This window comes from Lagopus leucura, unplaced genomic scaffold (assembly GCF_019238085.1).
Source record: "Lagopus leucura isolate 7727_CA_CO unplaced genomic scaffold, USGS_WTPT01 Super-Scaffold_100004, whole genome shotgun sequence".
NCBI lineage: Eukaryota > Metazoa > Chordata > Aves > Galliformes > Phasianidae > Lagopus > Lagopus leucura.
This window is the reverse complement of record NW_024962264.1, coordinates 18,153,655-18,181,006: the sequence shown is the minus strand read 5'-3', so window position 1 is coordinate 18,181,006 and position 27,352 is coordinate 18,153,655. Positions and strand designations below refer to the sequence as shown.

The 27,352-nt window shown below is 36.6% G+C and overlaps 1 protein-coding gene across 1 annotated transcript in view; it reads right to left on the bottom strand.

Annotated features, from left to right (window-relative positions):
- DKK2 (dickkopf WNT signaling pathway inhibitor 2) overlaps nucleotides 1-27,352 on the bottom strand; it is a 153,929-nt gene that overhangs the window by 86,981 nt on the left and 39,596 nt on the right. The window contains exon 6 of the transcript XR_006179123.1: nucleotides 15,698-15,737. The gene's annotated coding sequence lies outside the window, so the exon portion shown is untranslated. The remainder of the gene's footprint in view (nucleotides 1-15,697; nucleotides 15,738-27,352) is intronic.

Below are 27,352 nucleotides of genomic sequence, written 5' to 3'. Positions count from 1 at the left end.
TTAAGATTGTACAAAAAGCTGCCCCTACGTGCTTTGTTCCATAAGCAAACTGTCCTTCAAATGTCCTTACACAGAAGAAGTATTTAATACTTCTTTAATGTTAAATGACCACTGACTGGACTGGCAGAATGCACTAGAAAAAAAGAACATCATTCTTTGGGTTTCCACTTTAGCTACTTGATCATTCCTGGTAAAGCCTTATTTTTTGTATCTAATTTTTCAAAGCTTATGCCTGTATAAACATTTAAGCTTCTTATTAATACGGCTCAGCTTATTTCTTTTTATCTTAATATATTCAGTACCTCAGAAGGCGCCACAGCTGGAATGCAGCTCTTGGATATGATCATAAGTGCTTCAAAGGGAATGGGAGAGGTCAGCATGCCTGAAAGAAAAGATATTGCCACTGCCAAGGACAAAAGAGATTGTGACAAGATGGGAATATGGAAGTTAATATAAGAAAGAAAAGATAGCTAAGAAAACCAAGGTCAGAACCAAGGACATTCTAGTGGTAGGAAAGTTAAAACCCTTTGCTTTCTCTAAAATAATCAAAGCAAATGCAACAAACAGAAAAGAATTTCCCAAGAGGCAATTAAAGGCTGATAACCTAGTGCAGGGCTACAACAGAAAGATTCATCACAGAAATGTAAATCAACTCAGGGAAAACCAAAGCACTTTATAAATCTATATTATTTCTGAGAAACAGCCCACAGTGTTGCTGGTTTGTTTTTTTTTTTTTTTTCCCAAGCTAAAACACTGTGAGGTTCTGACATATTTGAATAGTTGATTGGGCTGTTTGTGCACATATTCAATTTTTGGCTTTTAGCCCATTTGAAACTAATGAAATACCTTAGGAAAATGTTTATTGCAAAAAAGCCATGATGTATCAGTTTCGTTCAAAGCAATATTAGTAAATCAGCAAAAATGAAATCAGTATTTGTCCCCAGTTGGTTCAGAGTGAACACGGTTCTAAACTTATGAAGAAACTTCAAAGGCAATATGGAAAGGAAAAGGTCTCATGAGAAGGAACATTTATATAGAGTTTCAAGTAGTTTGCGCCCATATACAAATATTTGTTCAGGGATTATTGTTAATGAAAATACTTCTCATTGAGTTCAACCTCTGGAACATCTTTCAATTTTCCTAAAGCTAGACACATCCAGCAAAACAAATACTCCAGATGCTGCCATGTTTTTATGATGCAGACTGATGTCCCATAGGTAAGGTCACCTCGACCATTTCAATTGCGGATGTTCTGAACCACACTGTTCTCATCACAACGGTATCTCAAAGGAGCTCAACTTTCTGTGTGTTGAAATAAGCATTAAAAAAATAACAGAAAAAAACCAAGGATTTCATACATTCATACTTAACAGAGTCCAAATATACAAGGCTTACATTTAGTCTCAGTTCCCAGCATGTGCATACGTAAATCCCCTCTAGCAGCAATTCTTATGTCTGTGAAATTTTCACATAACAGATGCTACATTTGATGGACAAGTCCAGTGACAAACTGATGAAGGTTAGAAAAGAGCAGACATGGCAGGACAGTCATTTTTCCACCAAATGAATCAAGATGACATCTTAACACAAGCCAGAAATTTCAAGTGATAGCATCAATGTCAACAGCAACCTTCATCTTTTTTTAATGAAAACCATTAAGTGTGATGAAAAAAATGGAATGGAAACTAATTTTTGAAGACCAAATATTCTTCTTTTTCACCATCCCACCAGTAACAGTCTTTAGATGAATTTAAAGTGTGTTGCTCTCCAGCCACAGGTATATCCTTTTGCCCCTGAACTCAAATACATCGAGGTTCATTCATAGCAGGTGCACTCCATATCCGCTACACCTGGATACTACATTATGTCATTCTTTTGCTTGTCAGCATCCCCCAAAGTACAGATACATTTGAGATTAAGACATCAGTATTGAAAATTGACTTTCCAAAAGCCTACGTATAAATACAGTCACCGTATTCATTTCAGACACTTGGAAATTCGACAAGACTGTTAAAAAAACTGATCAAAAAGATTGCTTCTAGTCAGAAATTGCACTATCAAGTAAAATTATGCTAATAAAGTTGAAGAAATACAAACAAGACCAACAAATATGGGCTTTTAAGTATCATAATAAAAAACCTGCAAATGGAAAAAGAAATTAACAAAAAACATGTTGCTTTAAAAAAGCTTCACCCTGTTCTCGATAAAACTACCAGTCAGATCATCCAGATTAGCAATTGCAACTAATTGATTCCTTGGGTTAGAGACTCTCACAACAGATCTCAATAGCTACCAAATACTATTTATTTTAGGATGCCCAAAAGTCCATCTCCAGTAGTAATGCACTGGTGGTAAAGCCATCCAACCCAAAATCTAGATCTAGGACAAATCCAGTGTTCCTTGGAAAGATCTTTGTCTCACTCCCAAAACAAATCATCAACACATATTATACAAGTCCAGAGATGCTGAACAGAAATATCTATTTACCCTTGGTTCTGCTGAGAGTGAATAACTGAAACACAAGCAAATTTCAGAGAGAATCAAGCCAGCTCCAGTAAATAAGAAAAGCTGCTGAAATCAGACTTGCATCCTCTCGTTACAGAACTAAAATTGTTTCATGAAAGAAGAGCCCTTTACAGTTGAATGCCTCTTAGGAAAACATGAAGCAAAAGTTTTCCATCAGATGAACTAGCATCCTCTACTGACTCATTAGAAATATTTTTTGCAACATCTGAGTTTTCTCTCGTGACTCTTCACCTGAGTATTGGTCACAGTTGACACCACTTGGTTCAGAGTGACTGATAATATTACACGCACAAACTGTCCTTCTGCCGATCTGTGTAATAACATATACAAAGATAATCTACTTGAATTGATGATTCCTTTGTAAATAAAGCTAAACCATAAGATCAGAATACTGTGATTGTATAGAAGGACAACAAGTGACATAGGTTATTTACTGATTGATACTTCCCTATAGTAATAACACAAGTTTCCACTGAAGAACATCTGGAAACATTACAGTGCAATAGTTCCTCAAAATAATGAGGTCTATCAATCATTCACGTAACCACTGAATATGAAAGAGCTTAATGTTGTCTATAAAACAACCAGACTTGATGCTACTCGCTCATGACTGGTGATTTCACTTTGGCCAGGACAAACAGGTATCTGCAGAGCAGCTGCTGTAATCATAATATAGAATATCTTCTTTGAATGGATTAATCTGCCAAGACCACAGAGTGCACGATACAGAAAATAGCTCACCAAAGAAAAGAACAAAGCCACAGCTACAAGATAAATAAGTCAAAGAGACTTAACAAGATTTATAGGAGTTACCAAATCTTGGGCATGACTTCAACCATCCAAATGCTAACAAAAATCAGAGCCGTTGTTTTTTTGCTTTTGTTTTTGTGTTTTTAAATTATGCCACTTCGAAGAACACATATAAGTTGTGTCATTATTAATTCTCGTAGTATAAACTAGTAAGACTAACATGTAAAAAGGAGATGTTACAGTATACAGTAAGCATAGACAGCCCTAGAAAAGGAGTTGGAATTCAGTGTTGTGAGAACTTATTGCTCGATAACAGCAATGTTATTTCAGAACAGAAAACCCAACTGCTTACATGAGTGTCTTGCACTATTCAATATAACCTTTACTCAGTTCTGCAGAAAAACAAATTGAACTGTCAAGTCTTCCCAGCTGATTCCTCTCTCCAGTGCAGCACAATTGTCCTAGCCTACCACATTTCCTGCTCACTGCCACATTGCAATATGTTCTGGTGAGCATGAGCTGACTCTGTGAAAGAGAAATTAAGGAAAGGCAAGAGAGAGAAGAAAACTTAGGATAGAGGACAAGATGAGGAAAAATGACATAATGGGACATTCCTGAATTTTGCAAAGACAAAATTCAGAGTTCACTGTGGTGGTAGGTTAAGAAACTCTGTATTTCTTGGTTAAGTTAAAAAATAAAACAAAACTTGGATTTTTTTCCTGTTCAGAATTTTCTAATGTCTGTTGAAAAAATTGAATCTAATCTCAGATTTCACAGATAAATCCCTGATCCAAAATACCAAGGGTTGGGCAACTAACATTCTGTACCTCTATCTATCTGCAAGCAGGCATCATATCAAAGGTCTGAATTTTCCTTACAGCTATGACTAAGAGAAATTGTTTCATATTGCTGAAATGAAACATAAATGGAGGTGCAGTTACTTGGTCCCAAATTATTACCTATTTATCTCCTTCCACATCTTTTTCCCAAGAAAATTGATATAAGGCAAATAATTCTCTTTTACTATCCAAAACACCATTTCAGAGAAACTTTTTGCTGGGAAACCTGTGTTCAGGCAACTATCAAGTTCAGTACAAAGTCCATTACTATTTCAGTAGTATTTGCTCTATTACCTAGACTCTCCTTTTTTCATTAGATTTTCCTCTTTGTTTTCCTCTCTTTGTCTAGCTGGGGAAGAAAGAAATAGCTAGCCAATCACATTTCTACTTCAGAGTAGAGAAATCAAAGCCATATTCCTGTAGTGCTACCTCCTTCCCCTTCTATCCAAATAATTTAGTCTTTTTTTTTCAGAAGAGTTATTTTAAGAGGGCCATGGAAGAAAGCTGTACAAAGCAAAGTACAAATGCTTCAAAGTAAATTTGTAGAATACAAAAATCTCTGAGGCAGGCAGAAGGCTAGTGAATTATCTGGGGCATCAGCAGCAAAAATAGTTATCAATTTGTATACATTTTCACCCATTTTGGGGGTTAAAGAAGTATCTTCTTTTATACATTGATATTATAATATACGCTCCACAGCATCACTTAAGGGAAACCCAGCCAGAACTATGACATGGTACGTTACCCAATTCATAACAGGCAGCACCTTGTGAGTCATGGTGTGGCTTGCATAAAAGCCAGCCCTGGACAACAAATAGCAAATACAAATTTGAGGTTTTTGATTCACAGTGTTTTCTTGTTACTAACAAGCAGCACAAGCATTTTTTGCTGTTACCCAGAGCCTATGCTACTAGAAGCCTTTATCTTTGAAAGACCCTTGCTGGCAAACTTTCATGTAACATATGCTCTCTTGTATTGGCTGAAGGAGGCTTACTCCTCCCTTTCACTTCAGCCAGAGCAGAAGAAGAACTGAAAAAGGATTCATTTCACATCAGCTCCACTTGCACCAGCAGCCAGGCTCACATCACCTGGTGAAGGACACAACTGCCTTAATAGCAAACAAACAAGAGCAACAAGAGCTCGCAAAAGAAAAGAAAGCTGATAAATAAATCTGTTCCTCAAGCAAGAACCTGTTGTACTTGTACATGCAACTCAGTGCTTGGAAAGTAGCTATTTATAAACATAGAGATGAATTAGGCTCATTTTTCACTTTCAGTACAAGACAGTTTCTCAAGAGCAGATTGATGATAGGGGTGGTGAATGCTGACATAGGCCAGATGGAATACTGCCCTTTCAGATCAATGTCAAAAAATGATCTTCTGCCAAACAAATAAACAGAGAGGGGAAAAAAGAAAGCAAGCCTAATTATACCAACCTTTCTAAGAAACACTTCCAAAAATACTTATTGGCCTTATCCGGAGTGGAAAGTTTCAGAAGAAGCACCAGAGGTGTTTTATTTTAGCTTGGCAAGAGAAGTGAAATTATAGGAAGGATTTCTAAGTGTGGCAAATGCAGCTGCTTCTCAAAGACACAGTTTTAAGAGTTCTACATAAAGCCATAAAATCCCAGAGAAACTTGTAAAGGCTGGCATGGTTTCATCTGAATTTAAGAACTTTTCTTTTTTATTTAAAGAGGCAGTTGGTCCGGTTGTAACAGAGCTCAAGGCAACACCATTAAGACAACAGTGGGAATACAGTAACCAATGGCTCCAAAGCATTGACACGTCCACGTCTAGGCCCTCTAAAATTCCTACCAAATCACATCAATCAATCCAAAGATTTCAAATAATAAGAGGAGGATAACCTTTGCCAAGAATAGTCTCCCTTAGTTTTAGTAAATCACAATTACCTTAATGAAACAAGCAGAAACAAATCGGAAGCAAAAAAATTAAACACTAATCAAAGCCTGCCAGGCTCATGCTGTGAATAAAAGTCATGCTCTTGTTATATGTGAACACATTTCAAACAAATATTGGGCTAGGCAGAAGTAACATTATATGGGCACTTTGATGAGTATTAATAGCTTTTACCCTGTACGAGGGAGGCAATACTGACAAGTGGAGGATTAAGAGAAAAAACTTCTACGCCTGCAAAAATGGAGGTTTTTAACATGAAAACAGAAACAATAAGGAATGTAAAACTGATAACTTCATTGTTGAAAATAATTTCATTGTTTGTGATGCTGACACAACCAAAGACTGTTTCAGGAAGTACAATAAGTACATCAGATTCCTATCAAAGCCAAGGCTTTGAGGGATAAGCCACAGACTGATGGTCTTTAAGTGGAAAGTTTGTGCTCTGAATTTTCTGAAAGATAATGTTTTCTAGCAAAACAAATATTTAACTAAAACAATTTTGCAAACAAAATTCAGGCTTACAGGCTGCAGTAGAGTAACAGGGGTTAGTCTGGCCTTAGGAGTGGGCACCAAGGCATTAACTGACAAGATGCGAGCATATTTTATACTCAAACTAGGGAAGTCCAAGAAAGTTACTTTGGATGTCACCGCTCACCTCAGAAATTCAGAGCATTTCTTTCACTTTCTCCTCAGCACACATTTTGGTTTTTTCCCCCCGTTATCTCACAGGAAAGCAGAAAATCTGTTGCAAGATAATTTAGATCTGCTCTGCAGAGCTACAAAGCACTTCCATCTAGATTAAGAGACAAATGAGTATTTAAAGTTTGAGAGGCTGCTGATGAAGATGGGACTTTCCCAAGGTTCATTCAGCACTCATTTTACATGTAAAAGGAGGCTGTGCACATTTCTGAGATTTATCTCAGACCTGCACCCCTGCACAATGCAATAGAGCCATTCATTCTAGTGTTTCATATAAGGATGAAAAACTGTGGTTCCTGAAAAACGTGAATGTCAACAACTGTTGTCTCTGCAAAATACTATGACAACCATAGCTCCTTAAAAATACTCTCTTACATGAAACAAGGATATTTGAGATCAAAAGTGTCAAGGTAGCACTAAAATTGCCACATTTTCACATAGGGTATGTGAAGTGACCAATACAAATCAACGCTTTCATCCAGTATAGATTAAAAGAAGCATTTCTGACAAGATTGCATTCAGAACCAAATTATGAAATAAGCACAGCATATCAAAGTGGGGTTCTTATCAGTAGTTAGTATCATCAAGACAAAAAAATATATATTTTTTACAGTTACATTTCCAGGTGCAGTTCAGGTACGCCTTTCTTGGTGTCAGATCATTAAGAAGCTTGCCCTTCTAGCAACACGTTCACAACATTGCTCATCAGCTAGTTTTGGATATAAACAGCTTCAACCTTCACATGTGATGAAAACAGAAAAAATGTATAGTCCTAGAGTACCAAAACTTTGACATCTCCCACTGTTTGCAGAGAACCAGCAAGTAGCACAGAGTTGGCCCGGAGTGATGGGGAGTCACTGACTATCCCTTATTGCCTAGAGTTTCCATAGTCTACAGCAACAGAACACTGCATAATAATCAAGAGTAGCCTGCACACCACCATATTTTTTTCTTAAAAGCACAGAGAGCAAGATATATTAATCTTCAATAAATTCCTAATTGTGTCATTTCATTCTGAGAGTCCCTTCAACAGTAAGGACTAACTCAGATTAGGCACAACTGAATGACTGCAACCCCAGAGGGCTTTCCAAACTTCTGACTTCTAATAACAAGTACATGATTTTTCCCCTAAAAATGATGTTTTTTTGGGTACAGAATGAGCAGTCTAGATATATTTTACTCTAACACTCAATTCCCAAATCACTGGCTTCATTTTAAGCCTATTGGTTAGAGAATTACTCTGTTTTTCTTCAGAACAGATGATAAGTAATTGTTCATACAATAGTGGTAAAGATAACCAATTTCTCAGGCTCTGCCAAAATGAAATATGTCTGCAATATCCTATTTTCTAGGTCCTTTTTTTTTTTTTCCCTCATGTCTACCTGAAGCATCAACTTTCTTCACTGTTTTGCTCCACAGTAGAGAGACTGCCAAGATTGATCATTTCCTGCTTAAGCAGCAATCTAAACCAGACCTTTTAATCAGATTCTCTATTGTGAATCCTTTTCCTTTGCTCTTTTACCTAAGATTCATGTGAGAATTAGAGAAGTGATGGTTTATTTCCATTTTCTCTTCTAACATTCAAACATGATTTAAAGGTGAGTATACATTAAGAAAAAAAAAAATAAATTATACTTGATGCTAGATGAGGGCACTAACTAAAATTAAGTCAGTTTCTATCTGTAAATTTATAGGTAAGGTTGGGTTCAAACCACCAATTGATACAGAAACTATCAGTCACAGATCCAAAAGACCAATATTTCACACAAAAGTATTTTAAAAATTAGGTGCGCATATTTCAGAGACCCTTTTGCCCAAATTATCAGCTCTTAGCAATTAATTACTGAAGCACACAATTTCCCTATTGATTTTTTCTTACAAGAACTATTGGGAAAGATAGAAAACCAAATTTAGTTATTCAAAGTCCCAAGCAGCAGATTTTCTTGTAATATTAATTCTTAGACACAAGAAGAAGAGCTTTTCTGTATTCCACACACAACTAATTGTAACAACAATAAAAAAAAAACATTTTAAAAAATGGAATAATGAAACGGTTTTGTAGATTACACAGCTTGGAAGAAGTGGTGCTTGTTATATGGTGACGACAAAAAAAAAGGCTTCTATGACTCTCACTGGCAACACAGAAAATCTTTGTGCATCACAGACTCAATTCTGTATTTTCATAATTCTCTTGCTAGCTCACCAGAGAAACAAGACAATAACTGTTTTCAAAACCTATTTGCTGAATACCTTCATTGTGAGTTTATGAATAAGCAATACTTTTTACGCCAAAACCTCTCAAGCTGATGCTCGATGGCTACTAAACCCTTTTTGAACTATGGCCTTGTTCATAATCATTTTGGGAAAACTGCAAAAATACTAAACCTTGTGTTTTCTCCTCATCCCTTTTCCCACAGTATATTAGCAGTCAGTGTTTTAAACCATTCTTGTATGTTACGCTGCAGAAGCACCCTGCGTTTGGCCCCATAGTAGAACCCACAGCAGACTGCATGTTACCAGGGGCATGGCAGGGACATGAGACCAAAAAGAAACAGGAGAGAGGCTGATCACTTGTAGGCTGATGAATACACCATCAGGAATCGTACAATTACATAAACAACATTGATTTCAAAAGTGCATAGTTCCTTCTTTTTTTTTTTTTTTTTCTTTTTCTAAACCCTTTTTATTTTTCTAAAAACTCCTCAACATTTTCTTACAAGCTCACCAGAGAAAAAAACAGATCTCTCCTAGAAATCTGCCTTTCTCGTCTGTTTAAATTGAATCGTCAGTTTCTACAGCTCACTCTTCAGTGGAAGTAACTATACAACCCTTAGGGTATCTTGCTTTACTTCAATACTGTTTGCACATCTCAAATGGAAAAGCATTAACTTAAAGAAAATAATAAGGCATGGAAATCCTTATCTACATCTAAATATTAATCTCTGTAAGAGAAAGGATATATTAAAATATTACAGCCAAACTCAGTTCTTTTTCCAGCTTTCCTGTTAAGTAACAGAAAACCTTTTTAAGGTGATTAGATTATAAAATAATTCAACGTATAGGATTACTGTCAAAACGGGTTATTAGAAAGAAAAGTATAATGTAGCAAATGGTCTGACAACACATCTTTCTTTTTCATGTTTTAGTCCAAACACATGCTTGAAAAACTAATTCCATGTTTTGCAAGGAGAATGAGAAAATACATAGATTAAAAAAAAAAAATCATTCTCTCACATGTAAATGAATGTAGAACATTCCCACAGTTCAATATATCTCTATTAGTATCAGCTGGCAAAAACTGTTTTCACATCACAATCTGTATAAATCTGCAGAAATCCCACTGAAATTACAGCTTTAACAGACAGTAATTTAGCCCAGATCCACTCACTTGCTAAATACAGTAACGATTATATCTGAGAGATGTTTAAGACAGGCCATTATGTTGGTCTCTTAGTCTTCATTAAGTATTCTTACAGATGTTGTTCATTTGAATATTTTTACTGGGTTACCCCCAGAAGATCCTGAAACCATATTTTGAAAATGTCTAGAAAAATCAATTGCAAGGTAATTATACAAGCAAATTTTGTCCACCTTATGAAAAAGATTTATTTGACTGAAGAGATGAATTACTCTGGTAGGATTAGCTTAATATGTCAAATATGTCAAAATATCCTGCAGGATCTGTAGGACTGAGAATAGAAGTTATCTGCTTGTAATTTCAAGACTACAGTATCATCCCTGAAGAATTATCTAAAACCAATACTTTGTTTGGTGATGAAAAAATTTAAATTTGCTAAAGCAGAGATAGTGCCTTGAAAACCAGACTCTTCCATGGTATTGGTCCTGCTGTCAGGTGAAAGATCTTAGTCATGCCATGCTGATCTCTTGTATTCATGAGACAACAAGTATTTTTCTATAGAAAGCAACATGGAATTAACAATGCTACATCATTTAAGACGCTGAATAGATCACCAGGATGCATACAATTCCCAGTAATGAGTACACATCAAAAATAGTTCACGACTACAATTTCTTGGCCTACAACAGGCCTCATAAAAGATGCATGCAATAAGGGAAGTTGACCAGAAGTTGCCTACAGAGCAACTGAATAAATCATTCCATTAGATATTAACAGCTGCTGAAGAAAAGCACAGACAGCCCCAAAGAAAGGTCAGTACCTCTGGGAAAATCACAACCTGAATCTCTCCTATCTCAATGACTGCGGAGCTTGTAGGCTTATGGAATTATGACATCTTAGTTGTAACATAAGTAGCTCAATATGAACACATTGCACACATGAACGCTGCACACTTACAATGGAAGCTGATAGGTGAATCCTTTAAAAATAGTAAGAGATAAGTCTGCAAGGCTACCTAGGCTTTGACAGGCTCCTATACTGCAGCCTTTCTATAAATCCCACAGTCAGAGTACACATTCAAAATACTTCTCTCCATTGTAAGAGATTCAAATTAGGAAAGATAAGGGAGTCAGTAGTGATATTAAGGATGGCAAAGCTAAGCTGTAGGCAAAGTTCCAGTACATATTAAACAGAAAGCAAAAGTCTCTAAAATACAGATTTTCACTAAGGCACTGTAGTGTAAAACACGCTTCTAAAGATTATTCACAAGCAGTTTAATAAAAGCTATACACTAGTAGTGCCTGTTTGTAATCCTTTTTATTAATATTTCTCTAAACAAAATGCCAGTAAAGTGAACATTTACATTGGCACTCATGAAAACCTGAAGGACTGTCTCTGTAACATAGTTGAATTTCTCAGATTATGAGTAGTAAACACTTTAAGACTCCCAAGGTGTAGGGTAGGCTACTCTGTGGTATTCACCTTTTTGTTTCCATGGCATGGATTCTACTCTGAGATGTCATTCTACAAAGATCTTTGAACTTGCAGCTGTCTTCCAGAAGCCTGTTCCTGTGGAAGAAACTGGAATATTTTCCTCTGGGCTGTTTTACTCCTTTGAATGGCCTTGCATGTGTAACCAGCCAGATATATCAATAAGGCTTCATGTAAGATTCAAAACCCATTCACCTTTACTTGCTACACTACAGGATTTTTGAGCAAGTCCCCAGAGGATGTGAAACCACCTAGACTGCTCCAGGATTTGTACTCTGACGGAATTGTTTCAGCTCAGCTTAGCTCGCTGTCTTTGACCTTCGTCACCAAAACCACCTCCCATCATATAAGCAATCCTCTATCTTCTCTCCTCCTGTTGAAAGTATTTTTGAATCTCCTCTACTCCGCCTTACAACATATGGCTTCTTTGTTCTGCCTTTATTAGTTTTCCACTACTTCAAACCTCCTGCCTAAGGACAGGAAGAATAAAACTCGGGTCTCTCAGTCTGCTGTCACTAATTTCAGCTCAATTTCCAAAAGGTATCCCTGCAAGGAATGTAGTGCAACCTCAGCCATAAGCAGCAGAAACAAGTTCGAAAGATTTAAAAAATAGAAATAAAAAATTAAGAAGTCTTATACACAGTTAAGCCAACTAGAATACATTAGCTACACATAGATTCTGCGAAGTTATCAGAATCATAAATACTCAGAAAAGTTCAGCCCAGAAATGTCTGCGCATCCACAGGAAATGCCACTGCTTTCCCCCTCCCAAAGCTTACGGAAGCTTTATCTGTGAGGTCATGAATTAACACAAAATCATAAATAATGAATAGTTGGAGGTATTGCTTGAAATGCTCTCTCAGCAGTTTCAAAACAAGGAACAAAATCATACATACATAAACATCCAAGACTTTCACTTAAATGAAATAATTCTGCATTATTTTGTTATCTAAAACATCCAATTCCTTTTCCACTCTCGCTGTATTTCTGACTTCCATGACTTAAATGCTGGAGTTCCCAACCACATATTATGTTGATATTTCTTTCTATCAGTTTTGAATCTGCTTTCTTGAAATTTCATGAATGTTTCCGTGCTGCACTACCCTCTCTGAACCTTTTTTAATTTCATTGTTGCAGTTCTTTTTTAGCATCTTGTCTATAGGAAACAATCCTAGCCTCTTCATTTTGATTTTATATTGGCACAAGTAATTTTATACAGGGTAACTAGCACATTAGTCTAAATGATGCAGCTTACTAGGTTCCCATACAGACATTTAATGTTTTCTGTATGATCTTTCACCCTTTATGTTCTAGTGTATAGCTTACAGTTGCAAACACAACTACACACTAGACTGTCTATGGTAACATATTGATCAATCTAGATCAGTCAATGCAAGTATACAAAATTAATGCAACTACACTTTACCCTGAATCTTCAGACAACATAAAATGCTCAGTATCCTAGCAGATTCATTTATGAATCCACTTAGGTCTGATTTTCCTTCTTTATTCCTTCAGAAACTCCTTTTAACCATTACGTACGGTACCACTACACTCTACCTGATGATCTGTCATGAGCTTCAACTGAAAAAAATATGGTGTCAAACTACTACACTGAATAAAAATCCATTAAGGGGGTGTACCTGGAAAGGGAAGGACAGCCATTTAATTATACTTCTAGGCTGCAAATTCCTAAGTAAAAGTAGAAATGTGTTATGAAATAAAGCCGCTCCGGAAGTCAGAATAGCTGAATCACAGAACTAATAGGTTTGCGTTCCCTTTGCACTGGAAATATTCAGAACAGGAGCACTCAAGGAATGAAAGAGAGTTTGTGCCACTCAGGAATTTTTCCTTTGTCAAAGACATTCCTCAGGAGTCTTTGCCATTGTGTTTGCAGATTCTCTGCGACAAGGCAACCAAACAAAGCATCAGGGTAATAACTTATGTAAAATATGTCCATGAAATAATATGTTAAAAGATAAAAGAAATACAGACATTTGCACATTCAAAGGAAAATGATGAACAAATCAAAACCTAGTACAAACAGGGAAGACCAGCTTGTTCCTCAGCTGCTGCAACCTGGAAATGCTACTTGGAAAAGAGGTTCTGACTTGACGTTTAGGAGGTGTAAAATGAAGATATCTTTCTAGAGTTCAGAGAAAAATAAAAAATAAAACAAAGAGAGAGAGAAACAGAAGGAATTAGTGCTGAGTCTAGTCTCCAGGGTCATGGACCACCATGCAAGAAATGCTTTGTGCAAGGAAGAAAACAAGTCGTATGTCGCACTCCCTGCAGTGTTCTTAAGCAGTGATCAATGAGAGCTCTGGGCTGGATCTGATAACTGTGAAATCTCTGTATTATTGCAACAGTGAGACTTAGAAACATTTGAGAAAAAGCTGTGAAGAAAGTGAGAAAGGAGCTGTAAGTCTCACTTCAGCTGCTAAAACTAGCTCTCACAAAGCTCCAGCAGCTGTCTGGAGCGAGAAGTTTTGAGTGACCTTTAGGGATCGCTCTTATAACCATGAATGCTCTTTTTATATCCTCTCCAAGCAGAAATAAGTCTACTAACAGACTTTTTTTCTTTACCCTTAGACCATATCCAGCTAGGTTTGTGATGTGCCGCAACTGCTGCTTCTAGTGCTATGCCCTGTTCCTGTCCTTCCCTAACTGTTCCTAACACACTAACACTAACAGTCATTAACTATTCAGCTCAATTTCAAATAGATGTTACTAGTACAAGCATAGTACTGTCCAAAATCAGGCCATTTGTTTCAGAACGTCAGTATGAATAAACCATAAAGTCTACCTTGAGACCATAACTTCTTCAACATATTTGACGACATGTGGATCTAGTCAGCAATCAGACCTTGATTTCTAGATTCATTTCTACACAAGTATTTGTCACAGTGCATTCAGACATATCTTGAAATTAAACATTTATTAGGGTTTATTTTGTGAAAAATCTCAGGTTTTGGTACATTTAGGCAACTTACCCGAAATATGATATTTATATGAACTTCAGGAATCCATATAGTAAAGTGCACTGTACTGTCACTACTTTTCTTGTTATGAAACGTACAAGTACTTTCACAGGCTAAAAGTAACAACAAAAGTCACAGTACTTTATCAGAGTAGGAAAACTGCCTCCCTAACAAATGCATTTCTTAACATAATACCAAGAGTGTGACAACATGAACTATTAGGGAGAAGTTCAGGCTTGAAAAAATATTCAAGTGCTAGGCAAATAAGCTTGTAACCCTGTATTTTCTGCCTGGGGCAAATCTCCCACTGACTTCCGGGCTCATTTTCCCCCCCAAAAAAAGAAGGATAACCCTCTCTCAGAAAGACACTAGAGTACAAGGCTTTTTGAGCAATTTCTTCAGAATCTAGCATATGCTAATACAAACGCCCCTATATTGCTTTCTTTACACAGAAAAGATCATACTTTGTCATGGATTAAAAGTCTTAACTTTCAAAGATGACAAGTTAGTGAAAGTTTTTACTCTAATGTACTTCATGTGTGCGTGGGAAATAAGTAAGAAAAAAAAAATTCAAGCATCCACAGCCTTCCCTGAAACCAGGCTCAGCAAGCAAAGATCTCCAAAAGCAGAGTAACACCCCAAACGTCAGAATCTTTGCCAAACACTGCTGAAGAGCAACACTCAAGCACTTTTAGTGGGAAAAGAGGTGATAACAATTGACATGTGGAACAACATCTATTGCTGCTTTGGAATATTTGCTGTGTATTGCAGATAACAGGCCTTGGCAGTCCATACTTCCAAGTCACATTCTTATCTCTTCCATTTTAATCTTACCATTCTACTGAGTTATGGACCTTTCAGCTGGTCACATACTGTTTACTTAACACAGCCTGGACTGCTCACTTGTCTAACTCAATAAAATAGAGCACAGTACATTGCTAGAAAACACCAGAGATCATACAACCTGCTCATGCTTTTTAGACATAATGGACATGATCAGACGGAATAGACTCCTTTCCATACCGAAGACCTGGATGAAATTGCTTAAAAATCCATTTGCAAAGCAAAACTCTCATCAAAGAAGAAAAAAGACAAAAAGAAAATAATTGCAGGAAATAAGATAAAAATGATAACTCACCACCATTAGCCACTGGGTTTCTAGGTGCTGTTTTCTTTTCCTGTGGAAACAAAAACATCACATCAGACACCTGACCTGAATCTGCTGCACAAAATATTCAGTTATTAAACATCTTGCTATCCATCTGTCTCCAATTTAGTGTACTACTTCCTTCCAGATAATTCTAAAACAGCTGGAGAACTATGTTATCCATGGTCCAGTGCTGCTAAGCTGGACTAAGCTAAAACAGCCAAAGGTTTGACCACCCAGTATTCTCAAATGAACATTTCCAGTTCCAGCTCCTTTATTCAGACTTCAGATGAAGCATCTCTGAGTCTTTCTTGCAGAACAGCTGTTTCTTAGTATTACACTGTCAACAGAATGAAGTGTTTAACAAAAGTCTATAATAATCCGCATTTTCAACGAACGAATTTTGTGCAGCAAGACAGGAGATAGGTTGTGACCTATTTTGTTCCTTTTCTGCTATATTATGTAACACAGAAGACCAAGAAGCCAGAAGTAATAAGACAGTTGAAAAATTCCAGGCCTCTTGAATTCTGTAGGACTCTTCTTCACTGACCAATCTATGACCACATTTTTACATACATTCATTTTCTAACAGATATGTTCACATAATCAAAATACAATGAAGTAAAAAGGCTAGCTGCAATAGAGTTTTGATAGGTAAAATTGGGAAATGACAGTAAAAAGCTGAATTTCAAATAAGCCATAGTTTACTGAGCAGTATATGGCTTGTACATGTGTATTGATATACAAAATCACTATCACGTTTAGTAAAAAATTCTAATTGCAGAGTTTAAGCTACTATTGCTGATGGAGATGAACTGTCATTATTGTGTTACATGTAACAATCAAATCTGCTTCTCATAATAAGTAGAGGGGAAAAAGAAAAAAATAAAGAAAAAGGAGAAAAGGGGGTAGAGGGGGGAAGTGCCCCAGAAATGTTTCAAAAAGGAAAACAAGTTACACAAGTGTTCCTGCGTGCAACTTTACATTACAAGCCTAATTTTGGTTTAAATTCAAATTTTATGATCTACTTCCAGCTGCCTAAAATCTATAAATAAAAATAAAATTAAAAAAACAAAACAAAACAAAACCACATGGAACACCAATCATGAAATGATATAAAGATTTCTTTTATCCTGAGATATATTTTGTGTATAATAAAAATGTACTGTAGAAATTGTACTCTGAGAGAATAATTCTTCTAGTCTTGGTAAAATGTTAGCTGCTCAACTTCCTGTGCAGACAAGCACCACCCATCTGATTGCCAATTCCATATGCTTTTTCATATTTTCTTTATTTTTTTCTATCATTGTTATTTATTCCAGTTACTGTGATCCTTAGTTATCCTATTTTTCACAGGTATCTCAACAGATTATTTTGAGGAAAACATGTACTGGGCCATATAACTGGAGATCCAGGCTCACAGAGCGGATGGAATTGAAATTTTTGATCACAAATGTGACTGAAAGATGAGTTGGAGGAAAATACAAGTATCAATAACAACTACATCAAGAATTAGATTTAGCTCAGCACTGTATGCATTTACATTTTCAGCAGTTTATTCTCAAAATATGGGAAACTTCTCAATAGAATAAGCTCACACCTAAAGAAAGAAATCCTCCTCTACAAGACGATTTCTCAGCAACTGATGTTTTAATTTAATTTTAATTCAATTTTTGTGAGTGGATACCACAATAAGGAAACTCACTGACTTTTATAATTGTGAATATTACCCAGCCTATGAAGTTTCATGGATGTGTGCCAGGAGGATACCATGTACAACTGAAAAAGACTGCAGGAAACGGTACCATTTCCATTCCTGGAAATAGAACTGGTTGAATCTGTAATGAATATTTTAGGTATCACCAACCTCGTTTTGGAATACAGGAATAAATGGATTATATTTTGATGCGTTTTTTTAGCCCTAATTTCTATAATAGCAGAGAAAAACACTTCAACATCTGTATTCTGAGCATTGATTTTAGCACGGGTAGAATGGCCCAAATAATTAGTAGAATCTGAAGCATGCCAATTCTCCTAGCAGCATTAACACAAGTAATATCTGTTTTATTGGTACTGATATTGACTGAAGTAGAAAGATCAACAATACAAACTGAGTCCTTTGCTTGTCCATCAGTAGCACAGCCATTTTTTCTACTCCTGAGACCCTCATAGCACATCTAGGTTAGGATCTTGCCTGAACTTGGCATTAATCTGTCACCACCATGTGTTTTTTTCCCCACATAAATCGTACTTCAACATACACAAGACTACTAGAAATTGTGGTTCTGTTATTGCAGTTTGAGTTCATCCTACTGAGTAGCCCATCCTGCACAGAGCACGGAACTCAGGAACAATTCTCTCTCATAGTAGAACTCTAGTATGGAGTCTTTCCTGGGCATCTGGAGCCTATTCACAGGAGTGTTCCCAGAATCCCTCCACCCTCCACATTTCCAGCAGTTTCCCTGGAGTAATTACAAACAACCTAGTCATACACAAGATAAACAATCCCCAGTTCAATCACTGAACAATTACTGTTGCAAAAACCGAGCAAAAGAAAAGATTTGTAAACAATAATGTCCAAATCCCAGCAGATAAAGAGAAGGCAAACATCAGATAAGCTTGTCAGACTCATTTCCCACTCAGGGAAGCATTAACATTTGTTCTTGGCTTTTCACTAATCATATGCCCTGATGTACATTTATCCAAGTGTAATTTTTTTTTTTCCTACAGCTCTGAACATAGTATAACATTTAGTAATGGAAAAGCAGAGACATTCCTAATAAGTGAAGTGTCAATTCTTCCTGAATCTTCAAGTATATCTGCACATAATATGGCTCTTGGAAAAAAAATGAAACGGAGCAAAACAACAGCTGCAAGGACAATAACACTTTCGGAGTTCAGCCACCGTAAATGTCTTTATTTTGCTGAAAATCTTTTGATGAATCATTACTCATTTTAACTGCCAGTTGCACCAATTAAAGCGATGCAGCTTAAACAGCAAAGTCAATTTACAGTTTTTCATCAATGATGAAATGTTTTAAAATAGACCTAAGTTGTATTTTGTACGTCAGTCATTTGCTAGAGGTTAATAAAAACATTAAGGAATAAAGGTAGGCAAGCATCAGAGTAGTAAGAATGTGTTTTTGATGAACTGAAATACTGCAATTTCCACAGTTATGAAGCGTTATTCAGTCAAACCGGAACACCACATAATCCATCATAATGCCATGAATTAGCTACAGAAACAAACACATAACTAGAGTTTGTTACAAATCACTTGAGTAATCTAGGTCATTTGACTAAGGAAGCATTATAATGCAAAAATTATAAACAGATGACATTTTCAGCTACAAGGATGGTAAACCAGGTTATCTACTATCCTGCAGATTAAAATAGATTCTTTAAAAAAAAAAAAAAAAGAGATTATTAAAAATGCATGCAGATTCTACTTATCCAATGGTGTGATGAAATATTAATCATTTAAAAAAAAAAAACAACAAAACAAACCAACAAAGAGAAAACTAACCCTCAAAGAAAAGGTGAGTTACTCAAACAACAGAAGAAAAGTTTCTAGTTTATTAGAAAAGCCTCATGTGGACACTCTTGATTTCATTTCCCATGGCTCACCTGCAATTTTATGTTGCAGGTGAGTAATCAGAAATACAAATTTTCATCTGCAAAAATATTGTTTGTTACCCTTTCTATCTATAGGATTTATATGTAGGTAGTCACTTGTATATAATTGCTCTATATTATCCAACCAAAAAAAGATCATTTTATTCATTTTAAAAATCCAAATCAAGCAAATCACTCACTAATTAGATAAAACTCAAAGAGAAACAATAGCTAAATATGACAGTAGGAAGGATGTACTTAGATCTAGCTTTTAGAGATGTGAAACGTAACAATATTCACTTAGCTTCCAAAACATCTCACAGAGCAGACTCTGGGCACTATACAGCTTAATACCAAATACACAAAGTTTCATACACGTAACCACAGAACAGAAATGTCATTCCAAATTGTTAGCACTCATGTTAGTACATTCTAAAGTAGACAGCTAGAAAAAGAACGAAAAAGGCAACAAAGTTGTCTTTTTCTACAAATTCAAGATAGATTTCCCAGTGAGTTCTTCCTGGTACAGCCAGAGTTCCAGTAAAGAGGAGAGAATCAGAAGGAGGATAGACCACAATCCTGAAAGCTGGAATGAGATGAAAGATGATAGGCATGTGAAATTGGAAAGGCAGAGAGGAGATTAGCAGCTCCTGAGTCAATGAACACAACAGTATACGCTCTTAGCTTTTCTCTCTCAGACAGTCTTTACTTTCTGTCGTAAGCCCATGTTTTAAATGATTGCACAAACTAACACTGCTGTATTTTATGCAAGAGGAACCAATGTCCAGCAGAGAACATAAAAAGGCCTCTTCCTGACTCAGAAGCTGAAATGTCTTTTTAATGTTGTGCTCCAATCCTTTGACCTTCCATCCCTTTCAAATGAGCCTTTATGCTTCTAGGACAGCTCTATTTGGCCCATGAAAATTTTACAGGCATTGGAATTTGTCACTTAAAATTGACATTCAGTTGATGTTTTAAAGCATTCCAAACTGTTTTCTTCACTGTTAGAGCTACCACAGAAATACATGTGCTCAAGATATACCAAGGGAAAACACAGGGTCTAAACACAAGTACCCATGTTACCTGTGCTATTGCTTTCTCCTACAGGAAGATAAAGAAGACAGACAAGGAGAGAAACTGGTAACATCTCTGAGCTACAACGCTGGGAATTGCCTTGTTCCCATTCCCTGCTCTCATAGTATCTTAAAAGATCTCTGTATCTCTTCTTTCTCTTTATGAGGCTACCAAAAACAGCACCTTGGTCTCTCTAGGCATTTGGGAGGATAAATACAAGAAAACTTGCATGTTAATTAATAAAGCGTTTGGGAACCAAATTTGCATTTCCTTACAATTAGCTAAATTTTGTAAGGATTATTTCTTACCCTAAGCAGGTTGTTTCAAATAGCTGTGCCCTGCAATAGGCACCAGAAGAGTGCCTCTGTTTTCATTCCTAAACACACTTTGTGTGTTCTGGAGAAGAACAACTAAGAAATGTTTTCTTATTAATAGTTTCCATTTGATCTGCCATGATTAATTGAAGAACACACTATTTCATTATGTTTCTCTTCCTGGCAGCCTGTACAGTAATTGCACACAGTAGCTAGAGACAAGTGGACTAGGAGTTCTGGAATGATGAACAGGAAGGATGAACAATTTGTAAATTAATCTCTTCTTCTAGTGGTAAAAAACAACTGAAGTATTTGCATTTTTTTAAAAAAAAGTTTATACCAGTGCTGCACACTGAATCATGTCAACCTATTATGACAGAGTTTGTATCATTCAAACAATGAACGACCTCCAGCTTTTTCCTGAAGCTCATTATTCTCCAAACTTGATTTTAATGGGAGTCCAAAGGAAAATAAAAAGATTCTTGAGTAAGAGATGCCAATTTCAGATAGAGATTAGAGCTTTTATTACATTGTTCCTATTGTACATGACAGTGGAGAATCAACTAGATAAATTCCAAACTGTGGTTTGTTACTGGGGTTGGATTGCTTGTGGTATGTAGTATGGAAGTCATGCCTGTGAGAGAAAAAAGAAAAAATAGCCTAAAGAATGTGGACACAGAGACTGTTTTTTTCCTTACTATAAAAGTCAATCTTCTTATTGTGGTGACAACTAATTATTTTTCTTCTGTTTTTCTGAACTAAATCTTCAGAAATTTCACACTACAGATTTTAACTGCAGATGAGTTGTTGTTTTTTTAAAAATGTAAATAAATCTTTCTTACTAAAATGCAGGAACTACCTCTTAACGTCCAGATTAGTAGGGGAGTTAGTATATGTCAATATATGCCACATGCTGAGATCTTCAGAAAAGCCAAGTTGGATAACCAGAACCAAAGTCCTTTCTAGAGACATACACACAAAACAGAAGAAACAGACCACTCTTTCAGAGAAGTTGTATTTCCTAACGTCCAATGAATCTCCCTGACAGAACCATTCCCTCTAGTCCTACCACTAGTTCCATGAGAGATAAGGCTGACCCCCACCTCACTACAACCTCCCTTCAGGTAGTCGTAGAGGGCATGCAGGCTGTTGTTGGTCACTGGTATAAAAAAAAATAATAATAAAAATAATTAAAAAAAAAAAGCATAGCTAATGGCGGTGACTATGTTGAAAAAGAGGTTTTTTGTAGCTGAGAATTTGCTCTTTCAAATAATATTATTGTGCTGTTTGCATTTGTTATAGCTGCCTTGAAAATAAGTAGGAGGCATTACTTTAAGAACAACTATCCATGATCAACTAGGTCATCAAATACCACATGAATGAAGGAAAATGATCTTACTATCTTTGAAACATTCACTGTTGGGGAATAGTTACCTTCTTTTTGATGCGTGAAATGAAACTGGGGGAGGAGGGAGAGTGGGACTCCTCTGTATCACACCTAAGAAGATTTCTTTCAACAAATTATTACATTGACCTGTTTATCCAATCAGATCTTGTTAATATTCAACCAGAACAAGCAGGCATAACTCTGACTGTCATTTCAGGCCACCAATTTATGCAAAGAAATACACATATTCCTGATACATCTTGGGTTCCCCACCAGTGTAACCACACGGGCACAGAACTACCCTTGTTAACCAAGGCACTCTGAGAGGCAGCCGCATAAATCCAGGCAGACTGTAGTGTGAATACAGTAATAACATTTATGGTATAAACCTACTTCACCCACAATTCAGTCACTTCTGTATAAATCAGAATCCCTCTGAGCTTGTTCCTGGAGTTAATGCAACCTAGAACTCCTAAAATCTACAGTTTAAGTGGTAAAATACATCACAACAAAATTTTTATTTAACTGCTGACTCTATTAACGTATTTTAAACTCCAGATCAAGTCAGCAAATCCCTGATTTTGCAAGATTTTTCCATACACAATATTTTTGACACCCCTACTTAAAAATAAGGAAAGACATCAAATGACAGGCTTTAGTCAGGAGAAACTATTGCACAGTTTCATCCATCTCATAATTTGGATATTTTTCCCCAGATGTTTTTTCTAGAATTTTTCAACATTTTTCAATCCACTGTTTCTAGTTTCAGCACCTTTTTACAAGTTCAAGTTTTTTGCCCTCTCTGCAATCTACAAATATCAAATACACAGAGTCACTGTTAGCTATCTTGGAAATCATTTGGTCAAACTTTGCCACGCACTGTTGCTTTTATCTTTTTTTTTTTTTTTTTAATGTATTCTTCCATCTGTCTTCTTCATGGCCACATTTAGAGCAAACATCAAAAAACGCTCTTTTCCAGCTAACTCAGTTGTTAAAACTCATTCAAGATTGTCCTAGAAGAATATTTCCATAGATGGAAGATAACTGGTTATGAATAGTAGCAAAACAATACAAAACAAAGCCATTTATCTCCTTTGTTTGGAGCACTTAATTCTAAATATTTCCAATAATTTTCACATGGCTGACACAAAAGAAACTGATGATATATGGTCTCGCACCAAAAGCCTGCATGATGGGTGGCTCTTAGAGCTGAAAATGAGGGTAAGCACCACAGGAGTGAGAGCAGTGACTTAGAGGCTGATCATGCAGTAAGAACTACTCACAAAAGAGAGGAAGAATGAACATCCAGAAGGGAAATCCAGATATATTTAAGGAGCACTGAATCTCAAGGATGAGACCAGTGTTGTAAGGATTAATACAATATTAAGAGCTTATAAGATAGAAATTTCAACAAAGTATTGTGCCATGACAGTTATCTTTTAGATGCACCCAAAACAGCCAGCTCTGTCTTAGCTAGCAAAGCTCAACTGTGTATCAGACTGACAAGAGTCCTAGGGTAGTCAGTAGTCGAAGTCCACTCTCAGCTGCAAATTTTTTGCTGTGCACATATAAACTAATTTTAATTGAATAGCTTAGATATGTCACAAGTTGTAAGCATTCATCCCATCACAGCTGGGCATACCCAACCCTAGCCTAAAGATGCAGATTCTTTTTCTTCCTCTTAGCGTTTCAGAATTACACACCTGTATGGAATTGTATGAATTCATATATACACACAAATTTCATAACATTGACCTAGGGTTCAAATTTGAGGGTGACTGTGGTCCATGGTTTTTTAGACCCATATCTGAATCGAGGGGAGTAAGTCCAGGAAATGGAAGGATTTGTTGTTCTATTGTGCAGCAGTATAGACCCGAGACATCACTTGTGTAATTAAACAAAGGAAATAAAGGTACACCTACATTAAAATTGAGGTGTACTGGGTTTGAACTTTCAAAAAAATTAGAAAACAGTTAAAAGCAATGCTCTACAGGTGCCATACACACATTCTACCTATTCAGACTCAGACACCTTTCACCTGTGGAACTCTGCTGTTTCAAACAACTCCCAGCAAAATCATAACCCTTTGTGTGCTTGTGGGGACAAAAAACATTCTTATATCCAACTTCCTTCATTTGCACACAGGGATTTCTGCTTCCTCCACCTGAACAGACTGTTTCTTAGAAACACTAAGACTATCAAAGGAAGTAATTCACAGCCTGCATGTTTCTCACATAGCATTACATGTGGCTAATGCAACAAAAGACTGTTTTGCAAAAGGATAGAATTTCTCTCCTGAGTGGTGGGTCACATTGTTGACAATCTAGAGTGTATTAGTCCCAGCGCTGCTAGCCAGTCAAGGGCATTGTCTCACTCCGTGCTGGTGTGGCCACGCCTTGAGCACTACGTGCAGGTGTAAGAATGTAAGAAGAACTATTAGAGAGCTTCCAGATGAGGACTACAGAGACGGTAAACAGTCTTAAAGGGGAAGACGCATTCAAGAGAGGCTGATGTTTCTGGGTTGGCTCAGCTCAAAGCAGACGCCTCATGGCAGCCGCAGCTCCTCACAGGGAGCAGAGGGGCAGCGCTGAGCTCTGCTCTCTGGAGTCAGCAACAGGACTCAAGGGAACGGCAGGGAGTTGTGTCAGGGGAGGGTCGGGTGCGGTATTAGGTACTTCACCAGAGGGCAGTACCTCTGGTGTAACAGGCTCCCCAGAGCAGAGATCACAGCCCCAGGCTGCCAGAGTTCAAGGAGCATTTGGGCAACGCTTTTAGAAATATGGTTTGAATTTTGAGCGGTCCTGAATAGCCAAGAGCTGGACTTGATGATCCTTGTGGATTTCTTCCAAATCAGGATATTCTATGAGATTACACTGCTACCCCAAGGCAGAGCCAATGCTTGCAAATCACAGATTCACCATGAACTGTACAGCAGGCTGATTCTTTATTCCTTATCCCAACCTGAAATCTACATTAAAAGGGGTAATCAAAGATAGAGGACTGTATCAAGCAATATGCAAGACAACCAATTTTTTGAAAGTTCTTTTGAACACTTTCCATCTAGCATTTCCCTCTCTCTGAGTGCCAACCCTAGAGGTTAAGCAGTATGAAGGATTATTTCATGCAGAAGCAGAAATCTATAAAGATAAGTGAATTTGAAGCCTTTATAGATATATTTTTGAAAGGTGGGATCCCGAATTCACTCTACTGCTACACTAATGCATTACAGATACAGTCTTAAACATATTAATGTCATTTCTTTTTTGTGTGGAATAAATTTTAAGAATCAGTACATAGTTCAGTAATTTAGCTAATTTATTAATTGGCTAAAACAGTAATCAGAGTTAAAAACAAGGGAGTAGAATCATTTAAATAGATATACTACTTTATCTGTGGCCCCATGAAACTGTAAAAATGTTTCTACAATTCTGTAATTTAAGAACTAGGACCAGTACTATGAGAAATGCCTGGGATGTTGAATAGGAATGCAGACTTACAGAGGAACTAACCCGATAACGCAGTAAAATGCGTGAGATTTGTAAGTTTCAGAACATAACCAATATGCTTAATTACCAAGAAGTAGAAAAGCACTTGAGAAGCAAATAAGGTAATAAATACATAACGAGAGGGGTGCTATACTTTATGACATCTGACTGTTCTTAAGAGTTGAGATGCAATCCTGTAGATCTATCACATAATACTTGAATGCAACTACTGCCAGAAACAACTGGAGTTGAAAAATACCCCTATACATATTTACATGAGCTTTCCACTTGTCACAGTAGACAGGACTGTAACATTGTAGGTATACTTTAAAAAAGGAAAAAAAAAAAGGGGGGGGGGGGGGGGCCAGGGGGAAAAGCTTTCTAATCTCCTTGTCTCAATGCAACATCCTTATCCTCACTAACCTTAGGGTCTCGTATCATTTCTTTGACAAACTGCTATAATTAAAATGGCTTTAAAATGAGTTTACACTGCCCTTCCTATCGTTGGAGTAAATTGCAATAGACTTCAGTGTGAAAAAAAAACTTAAGGTCACCATATTTTAGAACCACGTAACTTCAAATTTCAATCTCCTCCCTCAACATCCAGAGTTTGGTGGCATATACAATTATGAGTAAGATCAAACAAGCCCAGTGAAGGATTATTAAAATAATCAGTTCTATAACCTGTATCGTGTATCAACGTGAAGCAATTCAGCAAAAGCACACATATCAACAACATAAGAAAATTTCCTGTTTGACAAAATAAGCTTGGTTTTTTCATTTATACCCTTGTAGTTCTACCCGCCAAAAGCTAAAAGGTTCGTAAACAACAACAACAAAAATATAATATACCCAATGGAAACTGATGTTTATCAAGAGGGTCACAAATGGACAAATGGAGCAGGTGGAAGCTTCCAGATCATGGGCAGACACAAAACTGTAAGTGGGTGAGCCTAAGAAACAGGATAGTCTGTTCTCAAAACTGAGATGAAGCTTTAAGTGACTAGCACAGCACCACAGCTACAAATTAAAAACTCCTTAGTATAATTGTTTCTTTATTAACAAAATCCAGCCCAATTTCAGCAAAACTTTTTGGTGTGTTTATTTTTTTCCTTTTTCTCCTTAATGCAACTTTGATTCAAAGCTATTGGAAAAAACACTGTGGTTTCTGGAGCCATTTAGTCTAACAAAATGTGGGCAGATCCTGCCGATAAAGGAATGATTTAACCAAAATGAATTTCTATAATCAAAAATAAACTAGGATGGGGAAATCCAGACCAGCCTAAATGAAAGAAAACTTTAAAAACATGAATTATTTGTTGCAGCACAGTTAAATATTAATGCAGCCTCTTTAAACCCTTTCCAGTCAATCACAAAAAATGACAAAACATGGGGCTAGAAGGGAAATAAAATGTAATGTCTGGCTAACTTCCCCTCTCTGTTACATCTAAATACTGGAAAGACTCAAATAATTTACACACATGCAAGACAGAATTTGGCCTTCAGAAACATACAGCAAAGCCAAGGATTAAGCCAGTTTTAAGCCTCTGTTAATAGAGAACCTTCTAGTGCTATCCTACTGTAATTAGTCTTAAAGAGAGCTTCTTAAGTCAGTTTGATAACATAAAAAGAAACAGCCACTTTCTCATCACTTTAAAAAAAAAAAAAAAAAAACAGAAAAATTAAACAAAAGCAAAAGTAAAAGTAAAAAAAACAAAAACAAAAAACCAACCAACCTCTCCTAGCATGCATCTGAAGACTCTCCTGGCAG